The following is a 19635-nucleotide window of genomic DNA, read 5'->3' as shown; positions in this document are numbered from 1 at the left end:
TCCCTCTAACTACTAGAATTCAACTTTCGCACTTTATGCAATTTGGTCCTTACTAACAATTAAACATGAAATCGGTAAAATTTTCTTATCGAAATTTTCATACGTCTTTCCTATCATAATGCAGACCATGCAATAATATTAAAATAAATTTTCTTTTTGGCTCGGATTTGTAGTCCCAAAACCATTGTTCCGATTTCACTAAAAACGGGCTGTTACACTCCGCTTACAATTATCTTCACATCGGAATAGAAAAGTTCCGACTAAGCAAACATAAAAAGAAAATACAAAGAATTACTCCTCATCATGGCGTCAAGTGTTTTCACAGCCTTCGCAGCTTCGTTGCCCTATTGAGCTCACTTATCTCGCGGCCCGATTATCATCCCTTGTATTCTTGGACCTGAATTGACATCCTACACACTTAAATAGCCCATTAGTCACTCAGAAGGCTCGAATCGGCCTTACAGGTCATTGAAATAGCAGAAAATGAGTAAAAATACTTATTTTATTAATATTTGGTTCTTAATCTACTAAAACTGAAAATCCAATAATTAATTATAAAATGCCAAAAAAATAAACTCATTGTAATAACCTGATTTTCAGCATACCGAAAATGATAGTTTCAAAACTTCATTTTCTAATGATCTAGTTAGTAAATATTATTTATTAATATTATGAGATTATTATAGTATTATACTGAATTCTAGTTAATAATTTTTGTTATGTGAAAAGTTAGTCAAGGTATAAGTGTATCGGTTCAAAAGTCAGTGGTGTTGGAAATTGAGGTATCGAGACCTCGTTTTTGTAAATTGAGCTCGTAATTATACAGGTAAATTGAATTTTGGTCCAAAAATTTTAGAAATTTGATGGCTAATTGAGGTGCAATGACTAAATCATAAAAACCGTAAACGTTAAAAAGCTTAAAAAGTGAACGTGCAAGGGTTTAAGTGGGAATTTGACCATATTATTTTGAGGTGGACGATTAGTGCCTGTAATGTTATGAATTGTATGTTAATTTAAGATTAAAAAGGTAATTAAATAAATGTTAAAACATTAATAAGAAAGAGTCATCATCTCCTTCATTTCTTCTTTTCCAGCCGAATCCACCATGGCCAAAGCTTAGAGAATTCGACCAAGTTCTTCCTCCTTAGATGCAACCGAAGCCCATTTTTAATAATTTTTGTATTTTATTATTAAGTGAATGTCCATTAAAATCAAAATCAAAATAAATTTGATGTAATTTGAGATTCATTAGAAATAGAATTATTTCATTAAAATATGAATCTCTCTTTTTTACTCTCCTATCTCTTGTTCCTTTTACCCTCTTTATCATATGTTCCATAACAAATATATTATTTAAAATTTTGTTTTATTAAAATATTTATAAAATTATAATTTTCTATGTTATCATAATCATTCTTACTTTATAATTTCTAAAATTTCAATAACCACATTTGCTTAAACAAACAATCTTGGCATTTTCAAGAGAGAAATTTAGAATTTTTATCATAGCGAGGATTGAAATGATGAAAACCTTTCATTTTCTTTTCAAAGAATGGTTTAAATTCCAATGTACAAGAATAATCAGGTTAACATTATATGTTTAATCAAATTAAATAAATAGTCAAACAATTTACGTGGATTTCATATGGTTTTTAATACCACATAAGCTTCTGCTGTTCCAATAAAAATTCACTGCCAGACAAAAGTGATGAGTTGTGTAATTTACTTCTTACCCATTACCATTTTTAATTCCTAAAATAATTTTACCAATGAAAAAATTATCATCTAGCAATCCAAAACGACCCACCAAGCCAGTGTAAAATGCTTTAAAAACATAACAATCATATATGAAACTCCCAAATAGACAAAAAATCTCTTACCAACCCAACAATTCATAATCGTAAACAAAACATTAAAAGCATAATTGCTGAACTACAAAAAGATGCCATCTTAATAAACGAGTTCGATTCAAAATGAAAAAGGAAAATTTCTCAGTAGAAGAAGCCAAGTACTTTCCCACCAACATTCTTTCTTCTGGCTTCTTCATGGTCCATAATTCCAGCTGATGTTGTGAGCACAATCTAACCAAACTGCAATCATAACAATCCACAATATACACAACTCAATTTTCTTTCCATTCAACAACCTTATAGCTAATGCCAAACAAGACATTTCCTCGGATTTCGATACAACAAGCTGCAGTCCCTTACTACTTGACTTTAACAACACAACATTGCCCACAACTTTTGTAATGTTTCGTGTAATTACACAATTAAACAAAATATTATTCAATTACAAAGTTCATTACGATTTTCATAATGTTTTATGCAATTATACAAAACATTAGCCAATCACACAAATTATTACAACATTTGTAGTTGTGTGATTGCACAAAATATTACCAAATTACACAAATTATTACAATCTTACAACATTTTGCTACATTTGGTAAGTGTATTATTTCTTACACATGTTTTAGTATATGGGTTAGCAATAAACTAATTCAATTAGTAATATTTAACCACTCCCATGACTTAATTTTAGCAAAAAGAAAAAAAATTATTTTGAATACTCATCTTTCTAATTTCATGTTTAAATTTGTACTAACTCTTCTTTATTTTATGTCCAACTATTGTAATACATATGTAATAAACAAGATTTTTCCTAATATTACTACATTATTAACTAATCAAGACATTTGTGTAACATAAATTACACAAAACATTATCCAACTAAACAAATTATTACAAATTATGTAATATTTTATATAATATTGAGTCAATAAGAAGCTCAAATTATTACAAAACATTACTCCTTTTAGAATTATCATCAAATTTTGTTCACGCCATTAAATGTATTTTGATCTTTTCTTGAGACAAACACATACCAGTTCTTATGACTGTATTTCCATAAAAGTCATACATATGTATGTAAACTAACATGAACTTGAGCTTCCATAAATGCATTTCCAGTATAAGGAAAACATTATACATAGAGATTAAAAGACTGAAAAGTTTCTAAACTAACCTGTCTTAAAGGAATCAGTCGAGCAGTCCAAGCCTCGATCTCCTTAACTCTGACATCAAAACGAGGACTGATCACCCCACACTTGCTCAGCCTCTCATTCAATTCAACCACAATTTTACCAGATCTATGATCATCAACATACTCAAACTCCCCAATATAACCTGCAATGCCAATCAAAAACCTAATGTATTAGCATCTTCATATTACCATGAATCAGATATAAAATTATGTAGCTTGTCTGACACAAATCCAACAGGAGCATAGAGATATGAAGCTACAAGTGCTTGTAAAAGCTTAGATAAAGTTTAACTTATCCACATATATGAACCCAACCCTAACATGCATGCCTAACCTAGGTTTAAAATAGAACAAATAAAAAATGTAGACTACATAACCTACAATGCCAATGAAACCTAAGCGTACCTGCATCTTCATTTTACAATAAATCAAATCATAACCTATGTTGCTCACCCAACACATACACAACATGAATATGTAGATAAAACAATCTAAATGCATTAAATTTTATAAAAGAAAAAATTGAACTTATCAATGTCCAACACATGCCCGCATCTACACTTACACCTATATCCGTATACTGTAAATTACAACTTGAATGAAGGATAAAAGGTAGAGATTGTTAGAAGTAACTGTTTCAGTTACTAAGTAGTTATTAGTTAACAAACTGTTATTACTGTTATTACTTTCAGTTTTGAGTAGTTGTACGTCTGCATGCTATATATTCTTGTAGATGAGTTTGTAGAAAGCAAGTAAAAAAGAAGATTTCTTTCATTATGTTAAGCAGATTTTAACATGGTATCAAGAGCCACTATTTTGCTTTCCTGATCAGTTTTTTTTTCTTTGCATTTCCATGAATCTTGAAGCGGTTCTAGGATCGACACTCGCATCATTCCTCCAACTTTGGAGGGCAACTCGACCACCGATCTTGGAAATGGTGGGTTGACTGCTCGATATTTTCGAAACATGATACGGTAAAACTTGCGAGCACAACTTCTTCTTTGTGGAAGCATCGATTATTGCTGATTCTTGAAGGTTACTGGTGGAAGGTTTTGTTTGGGAACGGTTTTGGTTCCTCCTGCGGTCGTTCTTGGAGCCGATGGTCGTCGGTTGACAATCCAGTTTTCTCATTCATAAAAAGCAAGATAAGTTTCTTGCTTCTTGGCTTTTATCGGCGATTCGGATGAAGTTTTAGTTCATCTTCTCGCAGCTAAGACGAGTGTTGCTATCTGGACCACTATTGAGAGACGTTTTGGTACAACGTCCGATATTAAGATTTTGAGTTTGCGTCATGCATTATACTCGATTAAGAAAATTTGGTTTGACAGTTAAAGAGTATTTGTCAAAGGTGAAGACTTTGTGTGATAGCTTAATGACTATTGGTAGTTTGGTCACGTAAAGGAACAAATTAGTGTTATTCTATCTGGACTTCCCATTGAGTATGAGTCCATACGGGTTTTGCATCTACCACGTCCATCTCCTTAGATCTATTGGTGACATGCTTTTCGATTGTGAAACTAGACATTTGGATTTACTTTCGAAGTTCTGTGCGAGCAAACTTAACCAAATATCAAGATGAAGCGCAGATTGAAACCTTTGCGTTCTCAAGACTCGAGCAAGGTAATCGTAGTTCGTGCCGAGGCGATCGCGTGGTAGAACTAGAGGCGGTGGTCGTGGTGGTCTCGGTCTAGACCTCAATGTCAACTGTAGCAAAATTGGCCATATTGTTCAAAAGCTGTTATCATCGATTTGATGAGAATTTCTTTAGTCAAAACCCTTCGATTAATTTTCATCAAGCTCATGGTTTGACTCCGCAACCGCATGCTCTCCTATTCACTGCTCGGCTCGTGTTCTTGTTTTTCATCCACAACTTCGGTCGACTTGTTATCCGGACTTGGGTGCAACGAATCATGTTACACCGATGATTCTAATCTGTGTCTGTCTCTCCATATAAAGGTACAGGACAAGTCGTTATGGGCAGCAGTAAGTGCGCTTCAGTAGCTAATGTAGGTTCTTCTACGATTATGGCTAGTTCTAGACTTCTACACCTTCAACATGTTTTACATGTTCCTACGTGTGTAAAAATTTGTTGTCTGTGGGGCGATTCGCTAAAGATAATGGAGTTTACTTTGAATTTCATCCTTATCGTGTTTTGTGAAGAACCTTGACAGGGAAGATTCTTCTCGAGGGCCACATGCATGATGGCCTCTACCGATTTTAGTTTTCCAAGTCTACTTCGGTATTGACAGATCGGAGTTGAAGTCCACTCGTGCTTCATCAACGATTGCTTTCGATTTTCAAGCGCCACTCTTTGGCACAATGAGACTTGGACATCCTCGCTCTCTTGCCTTAACTCGTGTGTTGAAGTCTTGTAAAATTCCTTTTGTACAAAGTCATTTGGATCAAATTTGTACTGACTGCCGGATGGGCAAGGCTCATAAGCTTCCATTTTTTTGTCGCAAACTGTCTACAAATTTCCTTTTGATCTTGTGGTCTCGAGATGCACTGGGGCGGCTCACATGCCTTCAAATGGGTTTTCATACTATGTATCGTTTGTTGATATGCATAGTAAATACACATGGGTCTATTTCCTTAAAAACAAATCGAGGTTCTTCAATGTTTTATCAACTTTTATCGATGGTTAAAATTCAGTTTGGTCGATCTATCAAGATGCTACAAACGAATTGGGGAGGTGAGTATCGTGTTTTGGCTAAGGAACTCTCTCGTCTTGGTGTTCAACATAGGGTCACGTGTCCCTACACTTCGAACGAGCGGAGTTCTTGAGCGAAGCGTGAGCGAGTTGTGGATATGGGGTTGTCCTCCTAGCTCGATCACAGTGCGTCATTGAAATCTTGGTATTATGCCTTTGCGCATGCGGCCTTCATAACAAATAGGCTCCCTACTCCGGTATTACAACAGTTAAGTCCATATGAAGTTCTTTATAATCATAAGCCTAACTATGGGGTTTTTCGTGTTTTTGGATGTGCGTGTTATCCAGATTTGAGGCCTTTTCAACAACACAAATTGAATTTCCGGTCTAAAGTTTGTGTTTTCCTTGGCGGTATTCCAAATATGAAAGGGTTCAGGTGTCTTGATGAAGGTGGCCGTATTTATCTTACTCGTCATGTTCGTTTTGATGAAGGTCGGTTTCCATTTCAGGATGGTTTTTGTTCAAATTTCCCAGCAACTTTCTCACGGAATTATTGTCAGAAGCCGACTATGCTTCCTGTTGTAGTCTCTGGAAATTCTTCTGTTAGTGAGGTAGCACCGGTCCGCACCACTTCTGTGGTACCTTCTTCTGTAGCACAACCAAGTTATGCACCATCTCGTTCTTCGGGTCATGATTCTCCTGAAGCTTCAGTTCATGGTTCTCCTGCAACGACGGTATCTCCTTCATGTGATCAGACAGACGGTTGTATAAGAGCTCCAACAATAGCTACTATGCACCCCATGCAGACTAGGTCAAAGAGTGGAATTTTTAAGCCAAAAATCTTAGCCTCTGTCATAATGGAAAATGAGCCATTGACCATTACCGAAGCTTTTCAAAGTCCTACTTGGACTGAAGCTACTCGAACTGAATACGATGCCTTAATTGCCAACCATACCTGGGATCTCATGCCGCTACCTGAAGGGCGTCAGGCGGTTGGTTGTAAATGGATCTTTAAGATAAAAAGAAACGATGATGGATCAGTTGCTCGATACAAGGGCAGGCTTGTGGTCAAGGGATACTTGCAGGAAGCGGGCATCGACTTTCAAGAGACGTCCAGCCCTGTTGTCAAGCCAACTACAGTCAGAACTGTTCTTGCACTAGCAGTGTCATTAAATTGGTCCCTTAGGCAGGTTGATATTAACAATGCCTTCCTAAACGGGGATTTGAGTGAGGAGATTTATATGGTGCAGCCTCCAGGGTTCGAACAACAAGGGAACAATGGTGAGCAGTTAGTTTGCAAGCTCCGGAAGGCCTTATATGGTCTTAAACAGGCACATCGGGCTTGGTTTCACAAGTTGAGAGAATTCTTGGTGTCTATGAAATTTGAAGTTTCCAAAGCGGATAATTCTTTATTCATTCTTCGATCAAAGTCCCAGCTAGTCTATGTGCTAGTCTACGTTGATGATATTATCATCACTGGAAATGATGCTCAGGCTATAGGGAATTTTGTCCAACAACTTCATGCAAAGTTCTTATTAAAGGACCTAGGCAAGCTGACATACTTTCTTGGTGTTGAAGTTCGTTACACTTCACAAGGACTTTTTCTGTTCCAAAAGAAGTATATTTTGGACCTTCTCAAGCAGGCGTCTATGGGCGGGTCGAATAGCCGCCAACACCGATGGTTACTACGTGTCATCTCTCGTCTACTCAGCGGCCCAGTGGAGGATGACCACCATTATCGGAGTATTGTTGGGGCCTGCGAGTACATAGTCATCACACGACCAGATATTGCATACTCGGTTAACTGGTTTGTCAAGATATGCACAGACCTTTGGATGTTCATTTTAAGGTGTAAAAAGAATTCTAAGGTATCTACAAGGGACGTTGAATTATGGACTAAAGTTCATTCGATCGTCAAATTTTCTTCTTGAAGGGTTCTCGGATGCAAGTTGGGGTTACGATGTGGACGATCGCAGTCCACTTCAGATCTTGTGTGTTTCTGGGAAATCCTATCTCCTGGAGCTCCGTAAAGTAGCAAGTTATCTCTCGACGGCAAAGCGAGAATACTGAGAGTGTCGCACATCTCACTTCTTGAGTTGGTTTGGATCCGGTCATTATTGGTGAGTTGAATGTGTCAATCCTAAGAAGTCTTTGATTTGGTGTGATAGTTCATTGCGGTTGCGAATAGAAACCCCGTTCTTCACTCAAAGTTTAAGCATGTTGAGATGGACCTATTTTTGTCCGAGAAAAGGTTGCGGTGGTGTTCTACAAGTAGGGCATGTTTCGCTTCAGATCAGATTGAGATGTGTTGACAAAGCCTCTATCAAGAGGAGCTTTCACTAAATTTCGAGAACGACTATGCGTGTGTGATTCAAGTCAAGAAGCGATTACTAATGACAAGAGTTAATTAGTACGAGGAATGTTAGGAGTAACTGTTTCAGTTACTAAGTAGTTATTAGTTAACAAACTGTTATTACTGTTATTACTTTCAGTTTTGAGTAGTTGTACGTTTGCATGCTATATATTCTTGTAGATGAGTTTGTAGAAAGCAAGTAAAAAAGAAGATTTCTTTCATTATGTTAAGCAGATTTTAACAGAGATCATATAGAAACTTACCATGTTTCTACATGACCAAAAGGAACTTAATGATCACCTTCGAGGACGGTCGGATCATGACCTGTCATTTGCCCCTCTTCTCTGCATTGTACATGCTCTTGAGTGCATCATTCAAAATGCTCACCCTCACCATTCTTTCAAATACAAGCTGCTGCTATAGATTTTTACATTAAATATGTAACAATAAAGCATTCATCTATATAATATTCAATTTTACGTCCATTTTATGATGAAATTAAGATCCAAAATCTACACGCATAAATCAAATTCGAAATGTAGAAAGTGAAGAATTCAATTTCAACCAAAACCCTGGTTTTCTTTTTCTATTAAAAATGAGCAACCTTCTATATCATATTCAAATCAAAATCTTTTTTTTCTGATGAAAATATAGTCCAACAATCTACATAGGCTATTCAAAACATGAAAAGTCAAGAATTCAATTACAACTAAAACCCATATTCACTTTTTCTAGTAACAAGTATGCATCACTCTAGATAGTATTCAAATCCAAATCTTTTTTATGATGAAACTAAAGTCCAACAGTTTTTACAGACGATTCAACTTCGAAAAGTAGAAACTGAAAAATTAGGTTTCAACAATCTACAAAGGTGATTCAAATTCGAAATGTAGAAAATGATAACTTCGGTTTCAAACAAAACCCAGATTTTCTATTGATAGATAGAATATAGGCAAGCAGAAGGGTGGGAAATGTTAAAAGCACTCATTTAAGAAAACCAAACACTAAGAGTTGTTTCTTAACTTTCTTATAAGCCTAAAGAAAACCATTTCAGTTTTGCTTTTGAAAATGGAATATAAGATCAATAACAAAAATTTAACAATAAAAAAAGTATGTGCATCAAGATCTACGAACGGTGAATAGAAAAAATAAAACGATAAAGAAAAAAGAGAGGAATCTTTTTATGTTTGTTGTTTGGATCTTTTATCCTGATAAAGGAGGAATCTTTTTGAGTGGTTAGGGTTTGGGTTTGGGATGTTTTGGTAATTGCTGGGGAAGGATTAGTATTCTGATAAGATGATATATGGTGGTTTTTTTATTTTGATTTTAAGACACTGAATCGCCGGGGGAGGGGGGAATTAAATCAGGAATATACAAGTTGGAGCCAAATGGGGTAATCAAATATACTATAACATAAGGCAAATTATATCAATATATAGTAAACCATATTGTTATACATGAAAATATATAGTAGATATTTGAATATTTGATTTCATCAACTGTAACATAAGGAACCACAAAATGTTTGATCACCGGACCCATATGTGAAGTTGAACGGCTCTCTCTGGGTTTCAACTAAAAAGCCCTATCAGCTTTATTCTTTTACTTAAAAAAGAAAATTAAAAATTATTTTTTTAATTAGAGGCAATTGAACTATTAGTTTTGGTCTTGATTTATGAAACTTATAAAACTTATAAGGTAATAAAAGAAAATGCATAATGTAATCTTAGAATTGTATTGATGCTTATTGCGTGTCCCTTGATGGAGTTAGTCGTTTGATTTCTAGTTCCTATTGAATTCTAGAAAGCAACTTATATATATATGTGTGTGTGTATATATATATATCTTTTCCGTAAAATTACCCTGAGGTGAGTTTTGTATTTCAATACGAGGCTATAGGATTAAGGGTAGCTGAGCACAATTAAGAGCAAAATTGTGTTATTCAATTATTATTGGATGAGAATTGATTTATGTTTTATAGAGCATGTAATTTGCAGGGCTGAGATCACAAGCTTAGTTTCTTCATTTAATCTCATCTTTTTTTTGTTTTTGCTTTGTTTTATTACAGAAACAGGCTATTTAGCGAGGCAGAAAAACAGCAGAACCAAATGTTGTGAATCTTAAGTTACTGAGTTTCTTTGTGTTTGGGAAAGTTTTCCATGAAAAACAGCAGACCCAGGCAGGTTGCTATCACTATCTCACACCCTTTCCTTCGAAACAATCAACCTTAGCGACTTTTCCTAAATGATGTGTGTTTTTTTAGTATTACTTAAAGACACGTGACAATATATATGATCAAACTTGTATCACAAGGCTAGCATAGTTAAATAACTAGTTTATTATCTCGTGCAATATATGAGTTCGGTATTATGTATTAATTAAAATATATTATATTTATTTTCTGAAAAATGTTATAAATTTTGTAACTTTTTGAATCAATATAATTCTTCACTTTTATATTTGAAAAGTAAAAATAATATAAATATATCACATATAGAACATTTTCTTTTGGTTAAAACGTTGCATTCAATGAGGTTAAAAGAAATTCACACATTAATTGAGGCGAATTATGTTCTTGTTTTGAGTTATTAGTGTAATTTTTTGAATTTTTCATTTTAAGTTGTATTTTTCTACCAAAAACGGGACGGGCCGGGCCAGGCCAGGACGGGCCAAGTTTGGGCTTAGGAATTTTCTTGGGCCGGGCTTAGACAAATTTTCAGGCCCATATTTCAGGCCAGGTCGGGCTCTAGCCTAGAAAGCGGGCCTAAAATTTTTTCTAGGCCGAGCCGGGATCACCTCTAGTGCAACATAGTAAGACTTTTAGGGGTTAGGGTTTTATGCGGGCCTTCTGGAATCATCAAAACAAATTATATGAAAGCCTCACCCAGTTAAGCTGTTTGGGCCTAAAATAAAGCATTGCTTCAACTCTTATCAGATTTAAACAAAGTAATATGTCAATCACGCTTTCGGCTTTGTGGGTTATGTTTAAAGTTATTATAATTTGAGTCATTTTTTTTAAATTGATACAAATTACAAATGAAAAAATAATATGATAATAATAGAATTTAAACCCTATTTTTTGATATCTTAATAAGAGATTTAATCATTGTTGTTTATAACGTTTGGGTTTTTTTTTCTGGATTTAGTATATAAAAATTTTCTCATATTTTTAAAGATAAATTTATTCAATGAATGGAACCATATAATTCAAAGAAATAAATAACAAATACTCGTCATAGATGATGAAGGACAAGCTCCATCAACACAAAAAAGGTTTTAGCCACAGCATCAATAAAACATTATGACACGTTGACAATTGGCTTTATCACAACTCAAGTACGACGTATTTGAAATGATTACAAGTACTTAATATGATAAGGAAATCAGCTCCAGATGGTCCAAAGTGGCAAACAAAAATCGATAAAAGAATCAAGCATTCACCAAACTAGAGAGGACGGTAACAAAATCATCCCTAAAATCACTTGTAAAACTAGGATTGCATGCATAAACAAGACTAAAAAATGTACTACAAGAACAGACAAAAACTTCAAAAACTAAAGACTTATTAAATAATGGAAAAACAAACAAAAAACATATAAAACTTAAGACAACACAGGTTCAAATCCACACGTGAAATCATTTATTATTCTAAAATACTCTCAAAACATAAACAAATTAAGAAGTTGACAAAAAGCCACCCACTTTTCAAGAAAATTTACTGGTGGCCGGTGGAGTTTTAGCGAACGACAAGCACCGTCATCTAACCATCATAACTTATAAAGACAACAAAGATACCCACAAAATAGATCTACAAATTGAAGAGAGAGAGAACATGTACAATGAATGAGAAGGAAAAAAAACAAATGACTTAGAGAGAAAAAAAAAAGAAAAAACATTTAGGATTTTTTAGTTATTACCAATTAATTTTTTAAAACTATATCCCTTCAAGGTGTACTTGCAAAATTTTAGTATCTCATGATTGATTTAGTGATAAATGGATGCTCACTTGTAAAATTCAATTCACCCAAGTTCAAGCTTCCAAAAAAAGTGATAACCTTTATTTGGATAATGTGGGTCTATGGACGTGAATACTTTCTAATTATAAAAATCTATATCTAGACCATTTTACCAATAAAGGCCCATTTCCAACTTTATTTACGGAAATGAGCTAATTTTTTTATTATTTATCTGAATGAGTCGAAAACTCCAAAACGCGTCCACGTAGGAGCGTTTTAGGGGGAATTCCAGCAAAACACGTCCTTGAGGGAGCAATTTTGCCATGTCTGCACAAAATGCGCTGACGTGGACGCGCTTTGCTGACATGGCAAAATCGCTCCCTCAGGGACGCGTTTTAGCCCGTATTTTTCTAGGGTTAGAGCTATTTGCATGTTTAGTGCTTAGGGTTTGTAAGTTTAGTGTTTTAAGGTTGTAGTACTAGTGTTTTGTTAAAATAATTTTGGGTTTTATTTATTTAAAGTTTAAGAATTTTAAAAAATAAATTAGGGTTTAGAATTTTTCTAAAAATTAATTAAATTAGGTTTTAAGGGTTTTAAATAAATTAATTAAATTATATTTTAGGGGTTTTAAATAAATTAATTAAATTAGGGTTTAGTTTTTTAAAATAATTTTTGTGTTTAGCTTTTAGGGTTTTTGTAAAAGGGTTTAGGTTAAGGGTTTAGAAGGGTTTATATTGACAAGAAAGATTTTTTTTGTATAGTAGTTTCAGAAAAATTAATTTTGAGAAGACGGTTCTGAAAAGATAATGTCAAAAACGCTTTAAGTAGGATGCACCGTCAGCAAAATTACTGAAAAAAGCTCCCACGTAGACGTTATTTTTCTATAGTAGTTCCTAAAAAATAATTTTGAGAAGACGGTTCTGAAAAGATAATGTCAAAAACGCTTTAAGCAAGATGCACTGTCAGCAAAATTAATGAAAAAAGCTCCTACGTGGATGCTCTTTTTCTACAGTAGTTCTTGAAAAAATAATTTTGAGAAAACGGTTCTGAAAAAATAATGTCAAAAAAGCTTCAAGCAGGATGCATTATCAGCAAAATTACTGAAAAAAGCTCCCACGTGAACGCTCTTTTTCTACAGTAGTTCTTATAAAAATAATTTTGAGAAGACAGTTCTGAAAAAATAGTGTCAAAAATACTTCAAGCAATATGCACTGTCAGCAAAATTACTGAAAAAGGCTCCCACATGGACGTTCTTTTTCTACAGTAGTTCCTATTTGGCCTTAGGCTATAAATGATCCAAATTTCATTCTCATGTTGCATAAGTTACAGCAAAAAAAATTAGAGAGGCTAAGCAGAATAGAAATTGAAGATGAGTGAACATATTAGTGCTATTATTTACTATGATGGTGATATCTGTGACACCCAGAACCGCGTTGTTTTTTTATCAGAGAACACAATGTGATTGGTTTTTAACCATAACAGATATTTGACAGAACTTCGTAAAAGACTTAGGTGTAAAATCTTCTGAACGGCGCCAATGAGAGTTTCGTCTATTAAGTATCGATTTTGTGCTTCGGTTGCTCCTGTGGATATATGACTCATTTGATATCAAAGGTGGTCATAGCTTGGAGGTGATGATGTAGACTCATTTCGCTAGTGGATCACCCTATCTTGAGTTATATGTACAATTTTCATCGCCAAGTAAATCATTTGAGACTGCAACATCTACTGCTGTTCGAGAAGAATACACGACCTCTACCTGACACTCTGTTAATGGGAGGCAGAACACAGAAGCACCCATGTTTGGTGGCAGTATGGAATACATAACTCCTACACGACACTCGGTTAGTGGATGGGACATGCACCTCGGTGGGTCGATGTTCGATGCTGAAAATACGTACTGGGAAATGATATCAACTTCTAGTAGTTGGCAATCCACTTCTGATTGGGGACATTACGAAACATCTACAAGAAGGGATGATGTACTCCCTACGACGTCTACCAGCGAGGAAACATTGTACGTTGCAGATGTTGGTGGGTTGGATGATGAGCCTAATATGGATCTACCTTGAGAGCCCGGCCTTGATAATGCAGAAGTAGCATTATTTTCTGAACTAGAGTCTGTTCCAACCAAACCTGAAGACGGTGAAGGGGATTCAGATGAAAAATAAAAAGATCTACGATTCATGGCGTACTCGCCTCTAACCCACATGTGTAATGTCAATCTATTGATAGATGATGCGTTAGAGTTTCCAGATCTATCACATAGAAGGCGTGGCCGTACAAGTTCATCACTGGATTCAGGTGAATTGGAAGTTAGTAAAGAGTTTTCCAGTAAGGATAGTTTTCTTGGTGCATTGAAATAACATAACATCATGAACGGGGTTAACTATCACATGGTTAAATCCAATTCTGATAAGTTCGAGGCCAAATGTGCAATGTAAGACGGTACATGTTCATGAAAAATCATGGCTTTGGTTAGGAAAAAGACAGGCTTGTGGGAAATAAAAAGTACAAAGGTCCATATATCTGTGTTGCCAATACAGTATCACTGGGTGTTTAGGGTTTTTGAATAATACTGTTATTACTTAATGTTACATTATTTAACGTACTTCGTTGACAGGTGTTTCACAAGATCATTCCAAGATGGATTCAGATATGATAGCTAGCTTAATACTACCGATTGTGAAGGTGGACCCCAAAACTTCTGTGTCGGTCTTAATTGCCAATATTTGTAACCAATTGAGGTACATGCCCTCTTACCGTAAGGCTTCGATAGCTAAGCAGAAGGCATTGAAAAATATACATAGTGGGTGGGACGCTTCATATAATGAGGTGTGGCAGTGGTGTCAAGTGCTGGAGAGGTACGTCTCAGGTTGCATAATAGACCTTGAAACGAGCCCTGCATACTACAACGACCGCTTGCTTCGTAGATGCCAAGTGTTTAAGCATCTGTTTTTGAGCTTTAAGCAATGTCGGGACGTATTTGTGTACTACAAGCCATTGGTACAAATTGACGGTACCTTTATGTATGGTAGATATGCCCATCGGCTATTGCTAGCTGTGGCACAGAATGGCGGTGGGAGAATCCTTCCAATTGCATTTGCAATAACATCGGGGGAGTCAGATGATGATTAGGATTTCTTTCTTTCTAGGTTAAGGAGGTATGTCTGCCCCCAACCTGATATCTGCGTTATATCGAATCGGGGCATTGGAATACTAGCCGCAATTGAGCGACAAAGAAGCCTATGGGATAGCAAACACCATTGGTATTGTCTAAGGCACATTGCGTCTAAATACTACGGGCAATATCAGTTTACCACTGAATGACGGTAAATGACCAATATGGGTATTTAATCTCTATTAATATAATTTCGTTTGTAATATTCAATTTATTCTGAATGGAAGAGTGATATGTAATTTTCACTAGCAACTTATATTGACAAGGTATGAGATAAATAAGGACCGTTTTCATGAGATGTTGGCGATTTTAAGGTCAGTTAATGATCAAGGCGCAGACTACCTCTTTAACATACTTTTCGATCAGTGGACACAAGCATACAATGACGGCCTACGATATAGTCATATGATCTCAAATCTGGCTGAATGTACAAATCCTGTTCTAAAAGGAACGTGTCATTTGTCGATAACCTCGGTGGTGTGAGAGACATATTTCTGTTTGACGGTACTATTTCCAAAGCGAGCAGCGAGTTATAAAGGCCAAATGCAGGGAGGCCATGTATGGTGCTAGAAGGTATTGCAAGAAATTAACAAGGCGAAGACGCGGGCCAACACCATGCACACAGTATGTCCACGATCGCGACAACCTATGGTTTCGTGTGACGAAGTTCGATACCGGCGTACAATATCGTATAAACTTAAGAAATAGGACTTGCGACTGTGAGACGTTTGACACACTTCGTTATCCATGCGCTCATGCAATTGCAACTTGTCAGAATCTCCGTTTAGATCCCATGAGCTATGTCAACGGTGTACAAGATAGAATACATATACAATATGTGGAAACACGTATTCCCACCGGTCCCAGATAAACGTAAGTGGCCGTCCGTATCGCTTGCTCCGTTTAAGTTGTTACCGGATAGAGAATTACGTCGCAAACCAAAAGGTCAACCTTGCTCAAGTAGAATACGTGATAATATGGATATCCGGGAAAGAACAAACCAACAGAAGTTGTGCGGATGGTGTAGGAACCCAGGTCATACAATTCGAACATGTCCATATCGAAATAGTTGATAATTGCTTAAATGAAACTTTGTTGCATTATTGCTATTACCTTATTCAAAAGAACTTCTATTTTATTAAATAAGACAAAATATAAAAATAATTTGCTATTAAAATATTCAAAACAACTTTTATTTTATTAAATGAAAGAATATAAAAACAATTTGTACAAATATATTAAAATAAATTAATGTATGTGCCGGTCGGAATCAGTGCCACATGGGAATGGTCAATGGTTACATGCTGGATTCCTTCTTGGTTCAGCTTCCGGCGGGGGTTGTGGTTGTTCTGGTTGTGGGTGTTAGGAGAATGACCCACCTTGATAGAATAAAGAACGCAGAGGTGTTTACATCACCCACGGCGGAGGTGTTTGAATCCCATAAGGCGATGGGGATTGAAAATTAGATGAGCTCCCTGACGGTGCCTCTTGCGATGATGACCTATATATTGTCGGTTTAGTTGGAGTTATCGGGAAAGGAGATGCACCGGGCTATGCATTCCAACCTGGCATAGGACTGGGAAAATGAAATATATAAGGGTTATGATACATATAAGGGTTAGGATACGCACCTGGCATAATTTAAAGGGACTCTGGTGTGTGTGTCGTCGCTTGAGGCATTGGGCCTGGTGATAGTGTAGGCGCTGTTGATAGGCCCGTGTCGTCATCCCTTCTCCTTTGATTTAAAGGGCCTCGTTGTTCCCTTTTGACACGGATTTGCCAACGCCTCTGCTCTTCCGAGAGCAAATATGCCTTGCCATGGATCCTAAACCATGGCATGTAATCTGACACGCACGCTAACTCTAGAATGATTATCGGTTCGCTGGTAGGTATATGATCATACCAATTTTCCCAAATTTCGATATATTCTGAGAAGAATACCGACCAATTTGTACGCGGTTATCGTAAGTTGATTTTATGCTCATCATCGAGCACCTTAGGTGTCACGGGAATCGGTTGTCAGAATCCAAATTGTCGCAACACTCTATCTGTCTGGTGCATCTCCATAGTAGTATAGTTAACCAATGGGACCTTAACATGCCAAATGTTCAGATTTTGAAAGAATTCATCCGAAATTACTGCCCGAATTGTCGGATCCTCGTATGGTATCCATTGAAACTATATGAACGTGATAAAATTATTAGTTATATACATAATACTAAATACTAAATATGAAATGACTATGTTATGCATATATATTTTATTTAATACTTACATGCGCTTCCGATCGTTGGTCTAATAGAAGCCGTATTATATTCTATTAGTATTAGATTAGTATTAGTTAGATTATATTAGTAGTGATCCCGGCTCAGTGAGTCTTTTCTTCCGTGATTAACTGTTGGCGTCAGTCCTAGTCCTACATTCCATTTTGTCTCTGTAGACCGGGGAGAAAGGGGGCTCCGCGGGAAGAGGATTGTACCATGAGAGAAGCAAGGAGGTCAACCTCTTTCAAATATACAACATGGATTCTGGCAATGCAATGGAGTTGGGCTTTCATGTGGATCCGAATGAATCATCTTTTCCACGGAGGTAAATCCTTGCCCGCTAGGCAAGAGGATAGCAAGTTACAAATTGCTTTGAGTGGGACATATATTTCTATTACTATGAAATTCATAGATGAAGTAATTAATCGTGGGGTTACCATTATCCTGTTTGTAGTGACGAATCTTGTATGTGTTCCTAAGAAAAGAAAAGAAAAGAAATTTGTCAAAATTTCGGGGTCTTAAAGGGTCGTATATCTTCAAGAGCGGTAAGTATTCCAACATAACTCATCGAATGGTTCCACCTAATTAAATAAATTTTTAGCATAAAATTATATTTTAAATCTATGTAATAATTGTAAAATCTAATATAAATTTTACCTCATTATGAATGGAAATATATATGGGTGGTTCACTCGATGACATAAAAATGGAAAGCGAAACCTAGCCTATGATTGTAGTAGTGATAGGCAACCTCCGATTTTGGCTTTATTTGGTGGTGTCACCCCGCACATCTCTCGGTACAATGTTGGATTTTGGCTTTATTTGGTGGTGTCGCCCCGCACATCTCTCGGTACAATGTTTCCAATACGGCAGACCCCCAACTAAGTTCATTAGCTGCTCTAAAATCAACGAGTTTCAGCAGTCACCTCAAATGTACGAGGTTTCGTGACAAGTCTGTCATCAGATAACCTCCAATGATCTCAAGGATGTATGTCTTAGCATATCGTATTCTTTCTACTTTAGTCGAATCATTCCCCAACTCCGGGAATATGTCTCGTAACCAGCCCATCTCGATCCGACCTCCGTAAATATTATCCGAGATCGCACCCAAAAGGTCGTAGCATCTGGCTCCCCAATCAACAGATTGTACGGACCCGGTGAATACGGACTCATCTACCGACAATCCCAATTGTAACTGCACGTCCTCTAAAGTGATGGTACACTCTCCGCATGGAAGATGGAATGTGTGTGTCTCGGGTCTCCACCTCTCTATGAACGTGCTAATGAGTTTCGGGTCCAACTTGCACCCCGACCTATATTGGCCACATGTCAAAAACCCGTTTCCCTCAAGTAATTTTCTATCAACGGTGATGGAGGACCAGATATATTACGAATATAACATTGTAACACCCGATCTACAGGCTGTTATAAAAAATTATAAAATAAAAATGAATTAAAATTACATAAATGAAAAAATATTAAATAATATTCAAAATTTGAAATTGACTCTTACCATTTTCATTTGTTCGACGAAGATATGTTTATGATCGAGACGAATTAATTCTCCGGCCATTACTAACACGATCAAATATTTTTGAAATTATAAAAATATAATACTAATTTAAAAAAATTAAAGGAAATAATTAATTAAAGAGAGCTTTGAGAAATTTAAGGAGAAATTTGATAGCTTTTTTAAGAAATTTGGAAGAAATGTGTAAAAAAAAAAAGGAGGGGGATTTTATAGTTTTTTTTTTTTACTGTTGGACGCCCCAACGATCAAAATTTTAAATGACCATTGGTAAAAAACACGGGCTAAAACACGTCCCTAAGGGAGCGATTTTGCCACATTAACAAAGCGCGTCCACATTAGCAAAGTGCATTCATGCTGACATGACAAAATCGCTTCCTCAGGGACGCGTTTTGCTAGAATTTCCCTTTAAAACGCTTCTACGTAGACACTTTTTAGAGTTTTCGGCCTATTCCGGTAAAAAATGAAAAATGACTCATTTCCGTAAATACAATTAGAAATGGGCCTTTATTAGTAAAATAGTCCCATATCTAACTCAATATTAAATAAGTGAAATTAATACTATCTGAAAATATGAACTTTTCAATGAAAAAAAAGGCTTCAAATTCCAAATTTCATCAAGGGACTGACTTGCAGTATTCTTAAAATGAACTCATCA

General features: G+C 35.9%; 1 pseudogene; it reads right to left on the bottom strand.

Moving 5' to 3' along the window:
• Nucleotides 1-1816: 1816 nt before the first annotated feature.
• On the bottom strand, nucleotides 1817-9182 carry LOC105785334 (40S ribosomal protein S15a-1-like; annotated as a pseudogene).
• Nucleotides 9183-19635: the final 10453 nt, after the last annotated feature.

The sequence above is a fragment of the Gossypium raimondii genome, chromosome 1 (genome assembly GCF_025698545.1).
Source record: "Gossypium raimondii isolate GPD5lz chromosome 1, ASM2569854v1, whole genome shotgun sequence".
In the NCBI taxonomy this organism is placed as follows: domain Eukaryota; kingdom Viridiplantae; phylum Streptophyta; class Magnoliopsida; order Malvales; family Malvaceae; genus Gossypium; species Gossypium raimondii.
This window is presented reverse-complemented; position numbering and strand designations above follow the sequence as displayed.